Source organism: Schistocerca gregaria, chromosome 5, assembly GCF_023897955.1.
Source record: "Schistocerca gregaria isolate iqSchGreg1 chromosome 5, iqSchGreg1.2, whole genome shotgun sequence".
Taxonomy (NCBI): domain Eukaryota; kingdom Metazoa; phylum Arthropoda; class Insecta; order Orthoptera; family Acrididae; genus Schistocerca; species Schistocerca gregaria.
Genome location: NC_064924.1, coordinates 24354803 through 24371753, shown reverse-complemented (window position 1 = coordinate 24371753; position 16951 = coordinate 24354803). Strand labels below are relative to the sequence as shown.

At 45.5% G+C, this 16951-nt stretch overlaps 7 non-coding genes across 7 annotated transcripts; all 7 read left to right on the top strand.

Annotated features, from left to right (window-relative positions):
* The first annotated feature begins 258 nt into the window (after positions 1-258).
* Positions 259-330, top strand: Trnat-agu (transfer RNA threonine (anticodon AGU)). Its single transcript has one exon. It is a non-coding gene; the product is annotated as a tRNA-Thr (tRNA).
* A 1432-nt stretch (positions 331-1762) lies between these two features.
* Positions 1763-1834, top strand: Trnat-agu (transfer RNA threonine (anticodon AGU)). Its single transcript has one exon. It is a non-coding gene; the product is annotated as a tRNA-Thr (tRNA).
* Positions 1835-3260: 1426 nt separating this feature from the next.
* Trnat-agu (transfer RNA threonine (anticodon AGU)) lies at positions 3261-3332 on the top strand. Its single transcript has one exon. It is a non-coding gene; the product is annotated as a tRNA-Thr (tRNA).
* A 1426-nt stretch (positions 3333-4758) lies between these two features.
* On the top strand, positions 4759-4830 carry Trnat-agu (transfer RNA threonine (anticodon AGU)). Its single transcript has one exon. It is a non-coding gene; the product is annotated as a tRNA-Thr (tRNA).
* Positions 4831-6256: 1426 nt separating this feature from the next.
* Trnat-agu (transfer RNA threonine (anticodon AGU)) lies at positions 6257-6328 on the top strand. The gene has a single exon. It is a non-coding gene; the product is annotated as a tRNA-Thr (tRNA).
* A 4305-nt stretch (positions 6329-10633) lies between these two features.
* Trnat-agu (transfer RNA threonine (anticodon AGU)) lies at positions 10634-10705 on the top strand. The gene has a single exon. It is a non-coding gene; the product is annotated as a tRNA-Thr (tRNA).
* Positions 10706-12156: 1451 nt separating this feature from the next.
* On the top strand, positions 12157-12225 carry Trnai-aau (transfer RNA isoleucine (anticodon AAU)). The gene has a single exon. It is a non-coding gene; the product is annotated as a tRNA-Ile (tRNA).
* Positions 12226-16951: the final 4726 nt, after the last annotated feature.

Sequence of the window (16951 nt, the reverse complement as noted above, 5' to 3'; positions counted from 1 at the left end):
TTTGCCTACGTCTCCGTCAGTCGCAAGGAAACTGTATTTGAAGGTGAAGGTGATTTTGTAGACATGTGTGAAAGACATGTTCTGAAATACAAGTGGTGTTATTTGGAGAGCACTTCGTTTACGTGTCAGATGTGTAGCCAAGCAGTAATGGGTCGCCATAGCTGCAAATATTAGACGGTAATATGAAGTGTTGTCAGCTGAAGTCTGATGATCCAGACGACTGTAAGGATGAAGTACGCAAAAGTACCGCTAGGCCGCGCCTCTTTAGCTCAGTGGCAGAGCACTGGTCTAGTAAACCAGGGGTCGTGAGTTCGATCCTCACAGGAGGCAGACGAATTTTGGATATCAGTTGCGCGTCGTGGCCTTATAGCAAACAGTATCTGGGATGACGAACAATTAGCGACAGGCGTTTTATTAAGAATTACTCTCAGATGTGATTAAGGCGAATGGCGCAGATAAAACATTTGCCAAAGCGGTACAGCATAAGGTGGGACGGGGCAGTCTGAAATATATTTCATAGATGTATTTCTCACATATCTCAGAGCCTTCCGCGGTCGTCGTCATCGTCGCCGCCGCCACTTCTGCAGAAGTAGCAAATGGCCATCGTAGCAAATGCGGCGAGGGACGCCATGCCTTACATTTCCGAATGCACAAAGTGTGTGGTTTAGTTTCCCAGTCTATATTTGGTAGGTCTCGTAGTAGGTTGAATGTATCAAGTGGGTGGGAAAGAGCAAGGGGCAGCGTCTGTGTAGAACGAAAACACAACTCCTCAGTGGTGTGAGCGTTTTGAGATGAGCCGTATATAAGTTCCACTTGTTTGTCAGTGACCCTGTGGCCTAATGGATAAGCCCTCGGACTTTGTATCCGAAGATTGCGGGTTTGATTCCTCTCACGGTCGTGTTTTTCCAGATCTGAAAAAGAAACATACCGTTATAGTGTAGCACTTGAGCAGTATGAAACCGTGTGAATGTTGCTGTTGACCATTTTCTGCTTGGAGATGCTCGTGAGCTTGAAACACGCACAACAAGACCGCTGTTAACTAGCGAATTGGTTTGCATATTGCCGTCGCCGCGTGTTTTTGACTGGCACTTGCACATCTAAAATAACGTCGGAAAGTAACTCGTTCGGCTTATGAGTCACATCAAGTATGTGTGTTAATTTTGACGAAACTAGCTCTGCAGGTTGTCATGCAATTCTGTTACCTCTCAGAAATGATTATGAAATAAAAGTGAACTACGTGACGAGTGTGACGTTAGGAAAATATTAGGCAACATGGAGAGGTTCTGTATGGGACCAATCAGCCCAAACGAGTACTGTGTGACGTGCTAACCGGCATATATTCACCGAGGCAGCGCGGCTAGCTGAGTCGGTAGAGCATAAGGCTCTAAATTCCAGTGTCGTGGGTTCGAGCCCCACGCGGGGAGGAACGGAATTTTGTTCCTCTGCAGATCTAACTTACCGTTTTTCTGATTAACGTGATGTAATGGAAATAGCAACTTTAAACTTTGCCTACGTCTCCGTCAGTCGCAAGGAAACTGTATTTGAAGGTGAAGGTGATTTTGTAGACATGAGTGAAAGACATGTTCTGAAATGCAAGTGGTGTTGTTTGGAGAGCACTCCGTTTACGTGTCAGATGTGTAGCCAAGCAGTAATGGGTCGCCATAGCTGCAAATATTAGACGGTAATATGAAGTGTTGTCAGCTGAAGTCTGATGATCCAGACGACCGTAAGGATGAAGTACGCAAATGTACCGCTAGGCCGCGCCTCTTTAGCTCAGTGGCAGAGCACTGGTCTAGTAAACCAGGGGTCGTGAGTTCGACCCTCACAGGAGGCAGACGAATTTTAGATATCAGTTGCGCGTCGTGGCCTTATACCAAACAGTATCTGGGATGACGAACAATTAGCGAGAGGCGTTTTATTAAGAATTACTCTCAGATGTGATTAAGGCGAATGGCGCAGATAAAGCATTTGCCAAAGTGGTACAGCATAAGGTGGGACGGGGCAGTCTGAAATATATTTTAGAGATGTATTTCTCACATATCTCAGAGCCTTCCGCGGTCGTCGTCGCCGCCGCGACTTCTGCAGAAGTAGCAAATGGCCATCGTAGCAAATGCGGCGAGGGACGCCCTGCCTTACATTTCCGAATGCACAAAGTATGTGGTTTAGTTTCCCAGTCTATATTTGGTAGGTCTTGTAGCAGGTTGAATGTATCAAATGGGTGGGAAAGAGCAAGGGGCAGCGTCTATGTAGAACGAAAACACAACTCCTCAGTGGTGTGACCGTTTTGAGATGAGTCGTATATAAGTTCCACTTGTTTGTCAGTGACCGTGTGGCCTAATGGATAAGGCGCCGGACTTCGTATCCGAAGATTGTGTGTTTGATTCCTCTCACGGTCGTGTTTTTCCAGATCTGAAAAAGAAACATACCATTTCAGTGTAGCACTTGAGCAGTACGAAACCGTGTGAATGTTGCTGTTGACCATTTTCTGCTTGGAGATGCTCGTGAGCTTGAAACACGCACAACAAGACCGGTGTTAACTAGCGAATTGGTTTGCATATTGCCGTCGCCGCGTATTTTTGACTGGCACTTGCACATCTAAAATAACGTCGGAAAGTAACTCGTTCGGCTTATGAGTCACATCAAGTATGTGTGTTAATTTTGACGAAACTAGCTCTGCAGGTTGTCATGCAATTCTGTTAAATCTCAGAAATGATTATGAAATAAAAGTGAACTACGTGACGAGTGTGACGTTAGGAAAACATTAGGCAACATGGAGAGGTTCTGTAGGGGACCAATCAACCCAAACGAGTACTGTGTGACGTGGTAACCGGCATATATTCACCGAGGCAGCGCGGCTAGCTGAGTCGGTAGAGCATAAGGCTCTAAATCCTAGGGTCGTGTGTTCGAGCCCCACGCGGGGAGGAACGGAATTTTGTTCCTCTGCAGATGTAACTTACCGTTTTTCTGATTAACGTGATGTAATGGAAATAGCAACTTTAAACTTTGCCTACGTCTCCGTCAGTCGCAAGGAAACTGTGTTTGAAGGTGAAGGTGATTTTGTAGACATGTGTGAAAGACATGTTCTGAAATACAAGTGGTGTTATTTGGAGAGCACTTCGTTTACGTGTCAGATGTGTAGCCAAGCAGTAATGGGTCGCCATAGCTGCAAATATTAGACGGTAATATGAAGTGTTGTCAGCTGAAGTCTGATGATCCAGACGACCGGAAGGATGAAGTACGCTAAAGTACCGCCAGGCCGCGCCTCTTTAGCTCAGTGGCAGAGCACTGGTCTAGTAAACCAGGGGTCGTGAGTTCGATCCTCACAGGAGGCAGACGAATTTTGGATATCAGTTGCGCGTCGTGGCCTTATAGCAAACAGTATCTGGGATGACGAACAATTAGCGAGAGGCGTTTTATTAAGAATTACTCTCAGATGTGATTAAGGCGAATGGCGCAGATAAAGCATTTGCCAAAGCGGTACAGCATAAGGTGGGACGGGGCAGTCTGAAATATATTTTAGAGATGTATTTCTCACATATCTCAGAGCCTTCCGCGGTCGTCGTCGCCGCCGCGACTTCTGCAGAAGTAGCAAATGGCCATCGTAGTAAATGCGGCGAGGGACACCCTGCCTTACATTTCCGAATGCACAAAGTATGTGGTTTAGTTTCCCAGTCTATATTTGGTAGGTCTCGTAGCAGGTTGAATGTATCAAATGGGTGGGAAAGAGCAAGGGGCAACGTCTATGTAGAACGAAAACACAACTCCTCAGTGGTGTGACCGTTTTGAGATGAGTCGTATATAAGTTCCACTTGTTTGTCAGTGACCGTGTGGCCTAATGGATAAGGCGCCGGACTTCGTATCCGAAGATTGCGTGTTTGATTCCTCTCACGGTCGTGTTTTTCCAGATCTGAAAAAGAAACATACCATTTCAGTGTAGCACTTGAGCAGTACGAAACCGTGTGAATGTTGCTGTTGACCATTTTCTGCTTGGAGATGCTCGTGAGCTTGAAACACGCACAACAAGACCGCTGTTAACTAGCGAATTGGTTTGCATATTGCCGTCGCCGCGTGTTTTTGACTGGCACTTGCACATCTAAAATAACGTCGGAAAGTAACTCGTTCGGCTTATGAGTCACATCAAGTATGTGTGTTAATTTTGACGAAACTAGCTCTGCAGGTTGTCATGCAATTCTGTTACCTCTCAGAAATGATTATGAAATAAAAGTGAACTACGTGACGAGTGTGACGTTAGGAAAATATTAGGCAACATGGAGAGGTTCTGTATGGGACCAATCAGCCCAAACGAGTACTGTGTGACGTGCTAACCGGCATATATTCACCGAGGCAGCGCGGCTAGCTGAGTCGGTAGAGCATAAGGCTCTAAATTCCAGTGTCGTGGGTTCGAGCCCCAGGCGGGGAGGAACGGAATTTTGTTCCTCTGCAGATGTAACTTACCGTTTTTCTGATTAACGTGATGTAATGGAAATAGCAACTTTAAACTTTGCCTACGTCTCCGTCAGTCGCAAGGAAACTGTATTTGAAGGTGAAGGTGATTTTGTAGACATGAGTGAAAGACATGTTCTGAAATGCAAGTGGTGTTGTTTGGAGAGCACTCCGTTTACGTGTCAGATGTGTAGCCAAGCAGTAATGGGTCGCCATAGCTGCAAATATTAGACGGTAATATGAAGTGTTGTCAGCTGAAGTCTGATGATCCAGACGACCGTAAGGATGAAGTACGCAAATGTACCGCTAGGCCGCGCCTCTTTAGCTCAGTGGCAGAGCACTGGTCTAGTAAACCAGGGGTCGTGAGTTCGACCCTCACAGGAGGCAGACGAATTTTAGATATCAGTTGCGCGTCGTGGCCTTATACCAAACAGTATCTGGGATGACGAACAATTAGCGAGAGGCGTTTTATTAAGAATTACTCTCAGATGTGATTAAGGCGAATGGCGCAGATAAAGCATTTGCCAAAGTGGTACAGCATAAGGTGGGACGGGGCAGTCTGAAATATATTTTAGAGATGTATTTCTCACATATCTCAGAGCCTTCCGCGGTCGTCGTCGCCGCCGCGACTTCTGCAGAAGTAGCAAATGGCCATCGTAGCAAATGCGGCGAGGGACGCCCTGCCTTACATTTCCGAATGCACAAAGTATGTGGTTTAGTTTCCCAGTCTATATTTGGTAGGTCTTGTAGCAGGTTGAATGTATCAAATGGGTGGGAAAGAGCAAGGGGCAGCGTCTATGTAGAACGAAAACACAACTCCTCAGTGGTGTGACCGTTTTGAGATGAGTCGTATATAAGTTCCACTTGTTTGTCAGTGACCGTGTGGCCTAATGGATAAGGCGCCGGACTTCGTATCCGAAGATTGTGTGTTTGATTCCTCTCACGGTCGTGTTTTTCCAGATCTGAAAAAGAAACATACCATTTCAGTGTAGCACTTGAGCAGTACGAAACCGTGTGAATGTTGCTGTTGACCATTTTCTGCTTGGAGATGCTCGTGAGCTTGAAACACGCACAACAAGACCGGTGTTAACTAGCGAATTGGTTTGCATATTGCCGTCGCCGCGTATTTTTGACTGGCACTTGCACATCTAAAATAACGTCGGAAAGTAACTCGTTCGGCTTATGAGTCACATCAAGTATGTGTGTTAATTTTGACGAAACTAGCTCTGCAGGTTGTCATGCAATTCTGTTAAATCTCAGAAATGATTATGAAATAAAAGTGAACTACGTGACGAGTGTGACGTTAGGAAAACATTAGGCAACATGGAGAGGTTCTGTAGGGGACCAATCAACCCAAACGAGTACTGTGTGACGTGGTAACCGGCATATATTCACCGAGGCAGCGCGGCTAGCTCAGTCGGTAGAGCATAAGGCTCTAAATCCTAGGGTCGTGGGTTCGAGCCCCACGCGGGGAGGAACGGAATTTTGTTCCTCTGCAGATGTAACTTACCGTTTTTCTGATTAACGTGATGTAATGGAAATAGCAACTTTAAACTTTGCCTACGTCTCCGTCAGTCGCAAGGAAACTGTGTTTGAAGGTGAAGGTGATTTTGTAGACATGTGTGAAAGACATGTTCTGAAATACAAGTGGTGTTATTTGGAGAGCACTTCGTTTACGTGTCAGATGTGTAGCCAAGCAGTAATGGGTCGCCATAGCTGCAAATATTAGACGGTAATATGAAGTGTTGTCAGCTGAAGTCTGATGATCCAGACGACCGGAAGGATGAAGTACGCTAAAGTACCGCCAGGCCGCGCCTCTTTAGCTCAGTGGCAGAGCACTGGTCTAGTAAACCAGGGGTCGTGAGTTCGATCCTCACAGGAGGCAGACGAATTTTGGATATCAGTTGCGCGTCGTGGCCTTATAGCAAACAGTATCTGGGATGACGAACAATTAGCGAGAGGCGTTTTATTAAGAATTACTCTCAGATGTGATTAAGGCGAATGGCGCAGATAAAGCATTTGCCAAAGCGGTACAGCATAAGGTGGGACGGGGCAGTCTGAAATATATTTTAGAGATGTATTTCTCACATATCTCAGAGCCTTCCGCGGTGGTCGTCGTCGTCGTCGTCGTCGTCGCCGCTGTCGTCGTCGCCGCCGCCACTTCTGCAGAAGTAGAAAATGGCCATCGTAGCAAATGCGGCGAGGGACGCCCTGCCTTACATTTCCGAATGCACAAAGTGTGTGGTTTAGTTTCCCAGTCTATATTTGGTAGGTCTCGTAGCAGGTTGAATGTATCAAATGGGTGGGAAAGAGCAAGGGGCAGCGTCTGTGTAGAACGAAAACACAACTCCTCAGTGGTGTGAGCGTTTTGAGATGAGTCGTATATAAGTTCCACTTTTTTTTCAGTGACCGTGTGGCCTAATGGATGAGGCGTCGGACTTCGTATCCGAAGATTGCGTGTTTGATTCCTCTCACGGTCGTGTTTTTCCAGATCTGAAAAAGAAACATACCGTTTTAGTGTAGCACTTGAGCAGTACGAAACCGTGTGAATGTTGCTGTTTACCATTATCTGCTTGGAGATGCTCTTGAGCTTGAAACACGCACAACAAGACCGGTGTTAACTAGCGAATTGGTTTGCATATTGCCGTCGGCACTTGTTTTTGACTGGAACTTGCACATCTAAAATAACGTCGGAAAGTAACTCGTTCGGCTTATGAGTCACATCAAGTATGTGTGTTAATTTTGACGAAACTAGCTCTGCTTGTTGTCATGCAATTTTGTTACCTCTCAGAAATGATTATGAAATAAAAGTGAACTACGTGACGAGTGTGACGTTAGGAAAACATTAGGCAACATGGAGAGGTTCTGAATGGGACCAATCAACCCAAACGAGTACTGTGTGACGTGCTAACCGGTATATATTCACCAAGGCAGCACGGCTAGCTCACTCGGTAGAGCATAAGGCTCTTAATCCCAGGGTCGTGGGTTTGAGCCCCACGCGGGGAGGAACGGAATTTTGTTCCTCTGCAGATGTACGAGGGTCAGTCAAAAAGTAATGCCTCCTATTTTTTTTTCTACGTTTAATTGTCAGGAAATTTAAATGCAATTACATAGGTTCAAAACGACAACATTGAGGATCATTTTGTCATTTTTCAATGTAATCTCCGCCCATCTCTACAGTTTTGGTCCATCTTTGAACAAGGGCATGTATCCCAGCACGGTAAAAATCTCAGCTCTGCTTCCTAAGCCATTGACGCACGGATGTTTTGACGGCCTCCTCATCTTCAAAATGAATCCCACGATGAGCTTCTTTTAGTGGCCCGAACAGATGGAAGTCTGATGGTGCCAGGTCAGGGCTGTATGGGTGATGAGGCAAAACTTCCCATCCAATTTTGACAATCTCGTCAGAGGTGTGACGACTGGTGTGTGGTCTTGCATTATCATGCAAAAGAAGAACATCTGCCATTGATTTTGTTGGGCGAACTCGCTGAAGACGTGCTTTAAGTTTTTTGAGGGTTGTGACGTATTGAACAGAATTTATTGTGCATCCCTGCTCCAAAAAATCAACCAGAATCACACCCTCTGTATCCCAGAAAACTGTTGCCATAACTTTCCCTGCCGATCGCACAGTTTTGAATTTTTTCTTCCTCGGCGAGCTTGTGTGACGCCACTCCATTGACTGCCTCTTTGATTCGGGTTCAAAAAAATGCACCCATGTTTCGTCCCCGGTCACAATTTTTTTCAGGAACTCATCTCTCTCCAAACGGAAGCCCTGCAAGTGTTGGGAGGCTATTGTTTTCCTTGCCTCTTTATTCTGATCGGTTAACATTCTTGGAACCCACTGTGCATAAAGTTTTGAGTACCCCAATTGTTTAAGAATCGTGATCACACTGCCTTTACTAAGAGAAATAATGGACACACTTCATCTGCAGTCACCCGACGGTCACCACGAATGATGTCATCAACTTGCTGAATGTTGTGTGGAGTCACTACACTCACCGGCCTGCCGCTCCGCTTTTCGTCAGTCAACGGTGTTTGCCCTTCAGCTTCCTTACAACGACGAACCCATCATCTAACAGTGCTGACATCCACTGTCACAACACCATACACCTTCTTCAGTCTTTCATGAATGCGTATGGGCGTTTCACCTTCTGCATTCAAGAATTCAATCACACAACGCTGTCTCAAACGAACATCGATGTCGGCCATCTTACAAACTTCTGCAGTGCTGCCACCTGTTGACACAGAAAGTTACTACAGAAGTGGATTGCAGAAGAAGGTTTGAGGAATGGCGCCAAATTCAAATTTTTCACTTAACTTAATTTTTTTAAGTAGAAAAAAATGGGAGGCATTACTTTTTGACCGACCCTCGTAACTTACCGTTTTTCTGAATAATGTGATGTAATGGAAATAGCAACTTTAAACTTTGTCTACGTCTCCGTCAGTCCCAAGGAAACTGTATTTGAAGGTGAAGGTGATTTTGCAGACATGTGTGAAAGACATGGTCTGAAATGCAAGTGGTGTTATTTGGAGAGCAGTTCGTTTACGTGTCAGATGTGTAGCCAAGCAGTAATGGGTCGCCATAGCTGCAAATATTAGACGGTAATATGAAGTGTTGTCAGCTGAAGTCTGATGATCCAGACGACCTTAAGGATGAAGTACGCAAAAGTACTGCTAGGCCGCAGCTCTTTAGCTCAGTGGCAGAGCACTGGGCTAGTAAACCAGGGGGCGTGAGTTCGATCCTCACAGGAGGCAGACGAATTTTGGATATCAGTTGCGCGTCGTGGCCTTATAGCAAACAGTATCTGGGATGACGAACAATTAGCGAGAGGCGTTTTATTAAGAATTACTCTCAGATGTGATTAAGGCGAATGGCGCAGATAAAGCATTTGCCAAAGCGGTACAGCATAAGGTGGGACGGGGCAGTCTGAAATATATTTTATAGATGTATTTCTCACATATCTCAGAGCCTTTCGTCGTCATCGTCGTCGTCGTCGAAGCCGCCACTTCTGCAGAAGTAGCAAATGGCCATCGTAGCAAATGCGGCGAGGGACGCCCTGCCTTACATTTCCGAATGCACAAAGTGTGTGGTTTAGTTTCCCAGTCTATATTTGGTAGGTCTCGTAGTAGGTTGAATGTATCAAGTGGGTGGGAAAGAGCAAGGGGCAGCGTCTGTGTAGAACGAAAACACAACTCCTCAGTGGTGTGAGCGTTTTGAGATGAGTCGTATATAAGTTCCACTTGTTTGTCAGTGACCGTGTGGCCTAATGGATAAGGCGTCGGACTTCGTATCCGAAGATTGCGTGTTTGATTCCTCTCACGGTCGTGTTTTTGCAGAAGTGAAAAAGAAACATACCGTTTTAGTGTAGCACTTGAGCAGTACGAAACCGTGTGAATGTTGCTGTTGACCATTTTCTGCTTGGAGATGCTCTTGAGCTTGAAACACGCACAACAAGACCGGTGTTAACTAGCGAATTGGTTTGCATATTGCCGTCGCCGCGTGTTTTTGACTGGCACTTGAACATCTAAAATAACGTCGGAAAGTAACTCGTTCGGCTTATGAGTCACATCAAGTATGTGTGTTAATTTTGACGAAAGTAGCTCTGCAGGTTGTCATGCAATTCTGTTACCTCTCAGAAATGATTATGAAATAAAAGTGAACTACGTGACGAGTGTGACGTTAGGAAAACATTAGGCAACATGGAGAGGTTCTGTATGGGACCAATCAACCCAAACGAGTTCTGTGTGACATGCTAACCGGCATATATTCCCCGAGGCAGCGCCGCTAGCTCAGTCGCTAGAGCATAAGGCTCTTAATCCCAAGGTCGTGGGTTCGAGCCCCTCGTGGGGAGAAACGGAATTTTGTTCCTCTGCAGATGTAACTTACCGTTTTTCTGATTAACGTGATGTAATGGAAATAGCAACTTTAAACTATGCCTACGTCTCCGTCAGTCGCAAGGAAACTGTATTTGAAAGTGAAGGTGATTTTGTAGACATGTGTGAAAGACATGTTCTGAAATGCAAGTGGTGTTATTTGGAGAGCACTTCGTTTACGTGTCAGATGTGTAGCCAAGCAGTAATGGGTCGCCATAGCTGCAAATATTAGACGGTAATATGAAGTGTTGTCAGCTGAAGTCTGATGATCCAGACGACTGTAAGGATGAAGTACGCAAAAGTACCGCTAGGCCGCGCCTCTTTAGCTCAGTAGCAGAGCACTGGTCTAGTAAACCAGGGGGCGTGAGTTCGATCCTCACAGGAGGCAGACGAATTTTGGATATCAGTTGCGCGTCGTGGCCTTATAGCAAACAGTATCTGGGATGACGAACAATTAGCGAGAGGCGTCTTATTAAGAATTACTCTCAGAAGTGATTAAGGCGAATGGCGCAGATAAAGCATTTGCCAAAGCGGTACAGCATAAGGTGGGACGGGGCAGTCTGAAATATATATTTTATAGATGTATTTTTCACATATCTCAGAGTCTTCCGCGGTCGTCGTCGTCGTCGTCGTTGTCGTCGCCGCCGCCGACACTTTTGCAGAAGTATCAAATGGCCATCGTAGGAAATGCGGCGAGGGACGCCCTGCCTTACATTTTCGAATGCACAAAGTGTGTGGTTTAGTTTCCCAGTCTATATTTGGTAGGTCTCGTAGCAGGTTGAATGTATCAAATGGGTGGGAAAGAGCAAGGGGCAGCGTCTGTGTAGAACGAAAACACAACTCCTCAGTGGTGTGAGCGTTTTGAGATGAGTCGTATATAAGTTCCACCTCTTTTTCAGTGACCGTGCGGCCTAATGGATAAGGCGTCGGACTTCGTATCCAAAGATTGCGTGTTTGATTCCTCTCACGGTCGTGTTTTTGCAGAAGTGAAAAAGAAACATACCGGTTTAGTGTACCACTTGAGCAGTACGAAACCGTGTGAATGTTGCTGTTGACCATTTTCTGCTTGGTGATGCTCTTGAGCTTGAAACACGCACAACGAGACCGGTGTTAACTAGCGAATTGGTTTGCATATTGCCGTCGCCGCGTGTTTTTGACTGGCACTTGCACATCTAAAATAACGTCGGAAAGTAACTCGTTCGGCTTATGAGTCACATCAAGTATGTGTGTTAATTTTGACGAAACTAGCTCTGCAGGTTGTCATGCAATTTCATTACCTCTCAGAAATGATTATGACATAAAAGTGAAGTACGTGACGAGTGTGACGTTAGGAAAACATTAGGCATCATGGAGAGATTCGGTATGGGACCACCCAACCCAAACGAGTACTGTGTGACGTGCTACCCGGCAAGTATTCACCGAGGTAGCCGGCTATCTCAGTCGTTAGAGCGTCAGACTCTTAATCCCACGGTCGTTGGTTCGAGCCAGACGCTGGGCGGAACGGAATTTTGTTCCGCTGCAGGTGTAAATTACCGTTTTTCTGATTAACGAGATTTAATGGAAATAGCAACTTTAAACTTTGCCTACGTCTCTGTCAGTCGCAAGGAAGCTGTATTTGAAGGTGAAGGTGATTTTGTAGACATGTGTGAAAGACATGTTCTGAAATGCAAGTGTTGTTGTTTGGAGAGCACATCGGTTACGTGTCAGATGTGTAGCCAAGCAGTAATTTGTCGAAATAGCTGCAAATATTAGCCGGTAATATGAAGTGCTGTCAGCTAAAGTCTGATGATGCAGACGACCGTAAGGACGAAGTACCCAAGAGTACCGCTAGGCCGCGCGTCTTTAGCTCAGTGGTAGAGCACTGGTCTAATAAACCAGGGGCCGTAAGTTCCATCCTTACAGGAGAAAGATGAATTTTGGAAATCAGTTGCGCGTCGTGGCCGTATAGCAAACAGTACCTGTGATGACGAACAATTAGCAACAGGCGTTTTTTTTTTTTTTTTTAAGAATTACTCTCAGATGCGATTAAGGCGAATGGCGCAGATAAAGCATTTGCCAAAGCGGTACAGCATAAGGTGGGACGAGGCAGTCTGAATTACATTTTATAGATGTATTTCTCACATATCTCAGAGCCTCTCGCGATATTTCGTCGTCGTCGTCGTCGTCGTCGCCGCCGCCGCCGCCGCCGCCGCCGCCGCCGCCGCCGCCGCCGCTTCTGCAGAAGTAGCAAATGGCAATCGTAGCAAATGCGGCGAGGGACGCCCTGCCTTCGATTCCGAATGCACAAAGTGTGTGGTCTTGTTTCTCAGTCTATATTTGGTCGGTCTCGTCAGAGGTTGAATGTAACGAATGGGTGGGAAAGAGCAAGGGGCAGCGGCTGTGTAGAACGAAAACACAAATCCTCAGGGGTGTGAGCGTTTCGAGATGAGTCGTATACATGTACATGTTGGTCGTCAGTGACCGTGTGGCCTAATGGATGGACACATTCTGGCTTTAGCCGTCGCCGCGGTCGGACGTGCTTGTTGTTTACTCCGCGTACGTTAGCGCTATCGCCGGTTTTTGGTGTTTACGTGAAGTTAGCTGTACATTTTCGCTGTTATTTTTTGAGTGGTGTCTCTGATAAGTGTTTTTATAGTGCTTTCGTCCGTTCCACGTTTCGTGCTTCGCCGCAATTTCGGTTGTTGCCGGAATTTCGTCGGAACCGACGACCATGTCTGACACCGTCAGGAAGAATACTTTAGTCTTCTCGTTCGAGAAAGAAACACGGCCGGTCCAACCCACTGCGCTGGAAATCCACGATTGGCTGACTGAGGTAATCGGTATAAATTCTGACTCTGTTCATACCACGCAATTAGATGCTGAAAAATACTGTGTTTTTGTTAAATTTCTGAACTCAGTGACAGTCGATAAGTTGCTTGCAAAATGGGGTAATTCCGTCGAATTTGTTCATCGAGACGGTTCAAAAAGTAATGTCTCTGTACGAAAAGCTGATATCATGTACACCAATGTCAGGATTTTGAATGTTCCAATTGAAATTGATAATCAGTTGATCAAGGACGCTCTATCTAAATATGGCGAAGTTAAATCTATCTATAACGAAAGATGGTCGAAGCTATACAAGATACAGTGTTTTAATGGCATTAGATCCGTTGAAATGGAGGTGAAAGCCAACATTCCGTCCCATATATCCGTTGCAGGTCATAAAGCACATGTTGTGTATTCTGGTCAGGAGCGCACGTGCAATATTTGCAATGAGACAGGTCATTTCCGACAAGATTGTCCGCGCCGTGTTTTTGTTCTTCGGAACAATCTAACACAGCGTCAAAAACTGACCCTCAGCGATGTCTTACCAAATAGCACTTCTCTTCTTTCGGTTAACGACAGTGGTGCATGTACTTCTGCAGTGCCCGCCATAACTACTACGGAGTTCCCTCCCCTGAGCGTCATTACATCACACCCTTCTGTTCCCGATTGCGATCTTCAGAATAAGAAGCGACCGTTGGAAACGACCGATGACGGCTCGGACGGCGAGTCCGCCCGTAATTCGCCTTCCACCCGCAAGCAGAAGCAGTGTAATGCGGATGTGCTCGAGGAAACAAACAGTACATGTATTGACGTGACGACAGCCGCTGAGGCAACCCGGCCGCTGTCGGCGGCTGAACAGGTACAAACGGTCCACGGAGGGGACGCAGTAACGATTGTCGCGGAGACGGAAGAGGCGCACTCCGAAGCACAAGAGGTGACGGAGCGGAACCCAACTCAAGAACTTACAGATCCACAAACCGCCGACTCAGTCAGTGCTCTGGAGCTAGTGACGGAAGAACAAGGAAATGGCACTCGTAAAAAGGACGCTGTTGAGGCAGCTTCGGTCACAACGGTGGTAAAGATAGACAATCCGAATGACGGCGCGTTGAACCAAGATGTCCGAAGACGCCGACTCAAACCGCAACCTACTCTCAAAGCTTTCCGTAACCAAAGCAAACAACAACCAGCACAAGAGGAAGCGACGGCCAAGAACGTCTTGTATGAAATCATCACGGAAAGACCTAAGGAGGTACCTTCAAGTGACATTAGTGATGCAAAGCCCCTCGGTAAAACTAAAACCCGAGATGTTCGGAATCCTGCACCAAAATGAGGCTGTAAGATGAAAAAAAAAAGGATTTTGTTGAACCAGTTTCATTTCTAATTGTACCACTGTCTTAGTCATATTTCAGAGGAACCAGATGAAGTGTTTACCGAGCTTCAAATACTGACTATTCTTTTAGATGTTTGTTTAAGCGGAGTCGTTTCTCCCTTCTAGAAGCTGCACATCTCTTTTCTTTTTTTTATTAATATTTTGTTATCTTTTTAATCACTTATTTACTTTTTATGCAAACTAAATGTCCCAGGCATATACAATTACGACTATCAATATTAACAGGATTACATCCGTGACTAAAGTTACAGCGCTCAAGGATTATTTATATGAGTCAGGGACGGACATTGCTTTCCTACAGGAAGTAGTGCTGACTAATCTTACAGTGCCTGGATATTTGGCGATTTTAAATGTCTCACTTGACACCAACGTCGGTACAGCAATTTTAGTCAGGGAGGGGATTCCTGTCTCGGATATCGAGAGGTTGGACTCCGGCAGAGCGATAGGTATAAAAGTCTTTGGTTCTACCCTTATCAATCTGTATGCCCCTTCTGGCACATCCAATAGAATGGAAAGAGCACAGTTCTATAAAGAAGAAATCATTTATTTATTACGGAAAAACCCAAAAGATCTTATAATAGGCGGTGATTTTAATTGTGTGATAAATAAGAAGGACCAGGTTCCGAATTTTAATAACTGCATTGAACTGAAGCGTTTCGTCACTGTTTTACAGCTTAAAGATGCTTGGGAAATAATGTATCCCACATTTGTGGCATTTACATTCCTAGGTCCTCACTCACGTAGCAGGATCGACAGACTCTACATATCGCAAAGTCTAGTTAGCTCCTTCATTAAAGCAGAGACGATTCCAGTTTACTTTTCTGATCATAGCTCCGTGCTAGCTTCCATCAACCTTACTGCGCAACCCACTCGCCGTTTTAGAAGTTCATGGCACCTCAATACGTCACTGATGCAGGACGACGGATTAGAAGAAAGTTTGACAGAAGCGTGGGCATTGTGCCTCCGCTCTGCAGATAGACACGTCTCAGTACTAGACTGGTGGTGCAACAGGGCAAAGCCTAAACTGAGAAAAGTTCTCATCCAGTATAGTGTACAACGATCGAAAGACTTAAAAAATTCCATAGAATTTTATTATACCATGCTGCGAAATTTATATGAGCAGGCAAACACTTCCAACGTCCGTCTGGCAGATATCAAGCAAACTAAGGCCAAATTGCTCAGTCTTAAAAGACAGCAGATGGAGGGTCTGAAATTAAAATCCAAGGCTAAGACAGTCGTGGAGGATGAACATGCTTCCTTGTACCATCTACTGAAGCACGAAAGAAACAGGAGACGCACCTTCATTGATGGACTTCAGTCTGAAACTGGCGAGACACTCAACACTCAGAGAGACATCGTCAATGCAGTGCACAAATATTACGAAGACCTATACACTGCCAACCCGGTATGTGAAGAGTCCTTCGATGAGTTCCTTAGTCCCATAGCTCCACAGGTCTCGGACGAGGAAAACGAAGACCTTCTCGTTGAGTGTACTAACGAAGATATCCACAGAATCATCTGCAAATCTCCTCTGAGGAAATCGCCGGGACCGGATGGTTTGCCTGTTGAATTTTATAAACGATACTGGCCACTGATTGGTGACATGTTTACCCGAATGACGAACGAGGTGCTTCAGGGAAAGCATTTACCTGCTGTTTTTAAAGAGAGCACAATAGTACTAATCCCAAAAAATGCTGCAAAAAGAAACCTCAACAACTTTCGTCCTATCTCCCTGTTAAACTCCGATTATAAAATCATCGGCAGAATTTTAAACAACAGACTCTCACAGTTGGCCAAAAAGATAGTAAGTCCATACCAGTCCTGTGTGCCTACCAAGAGCATTTTCAAAAGCATAGCTGAATATAGAGATATAATTGCAATCACTGCTGTGACCACCATAAAATGTGCTATCATGTTTATTGACTTCCAGAAAGCATTTGATCGTGTGGATCATAGATTCCTTAGTGCCACACTGAACAAAATAGGTTTTAATGAGCGAGTCGTAAGTGTGATCAGAAATGTTGCAACAGGCATCAGCGCTTGTATATCAGTTAACTGCCAGAGGACAAAGCAGATTCAGATCAGGCGCGGCGTTCCTCAAGGAAGCCCCCTCTCCATGTTCCTATTCGTGCTTTCATTAGAACCTTTCCTCCGCAGTGTTCATGCCACTCTAACTGGCATCACATTATCTGGTCACCGAACAGTCATAAACGCCTATGCCGATGATGTCGGAGTCGTCCTGCGAAATCCCGACGACATTTTGAAATTGGAAACGCTAATTAAAAAGTACTGTAGAGTCTCCGGAGCAGGTGTCAACGCAAACAAAAGCAAACTCCTAAACCTGCGGGGTTTTCAACATACCACCTTAGCCTGGGCCACAATGGTCACCCAATGCAAAGCACTAGGAATAACACTGACACCTTGTCCGTTAAAAATGGC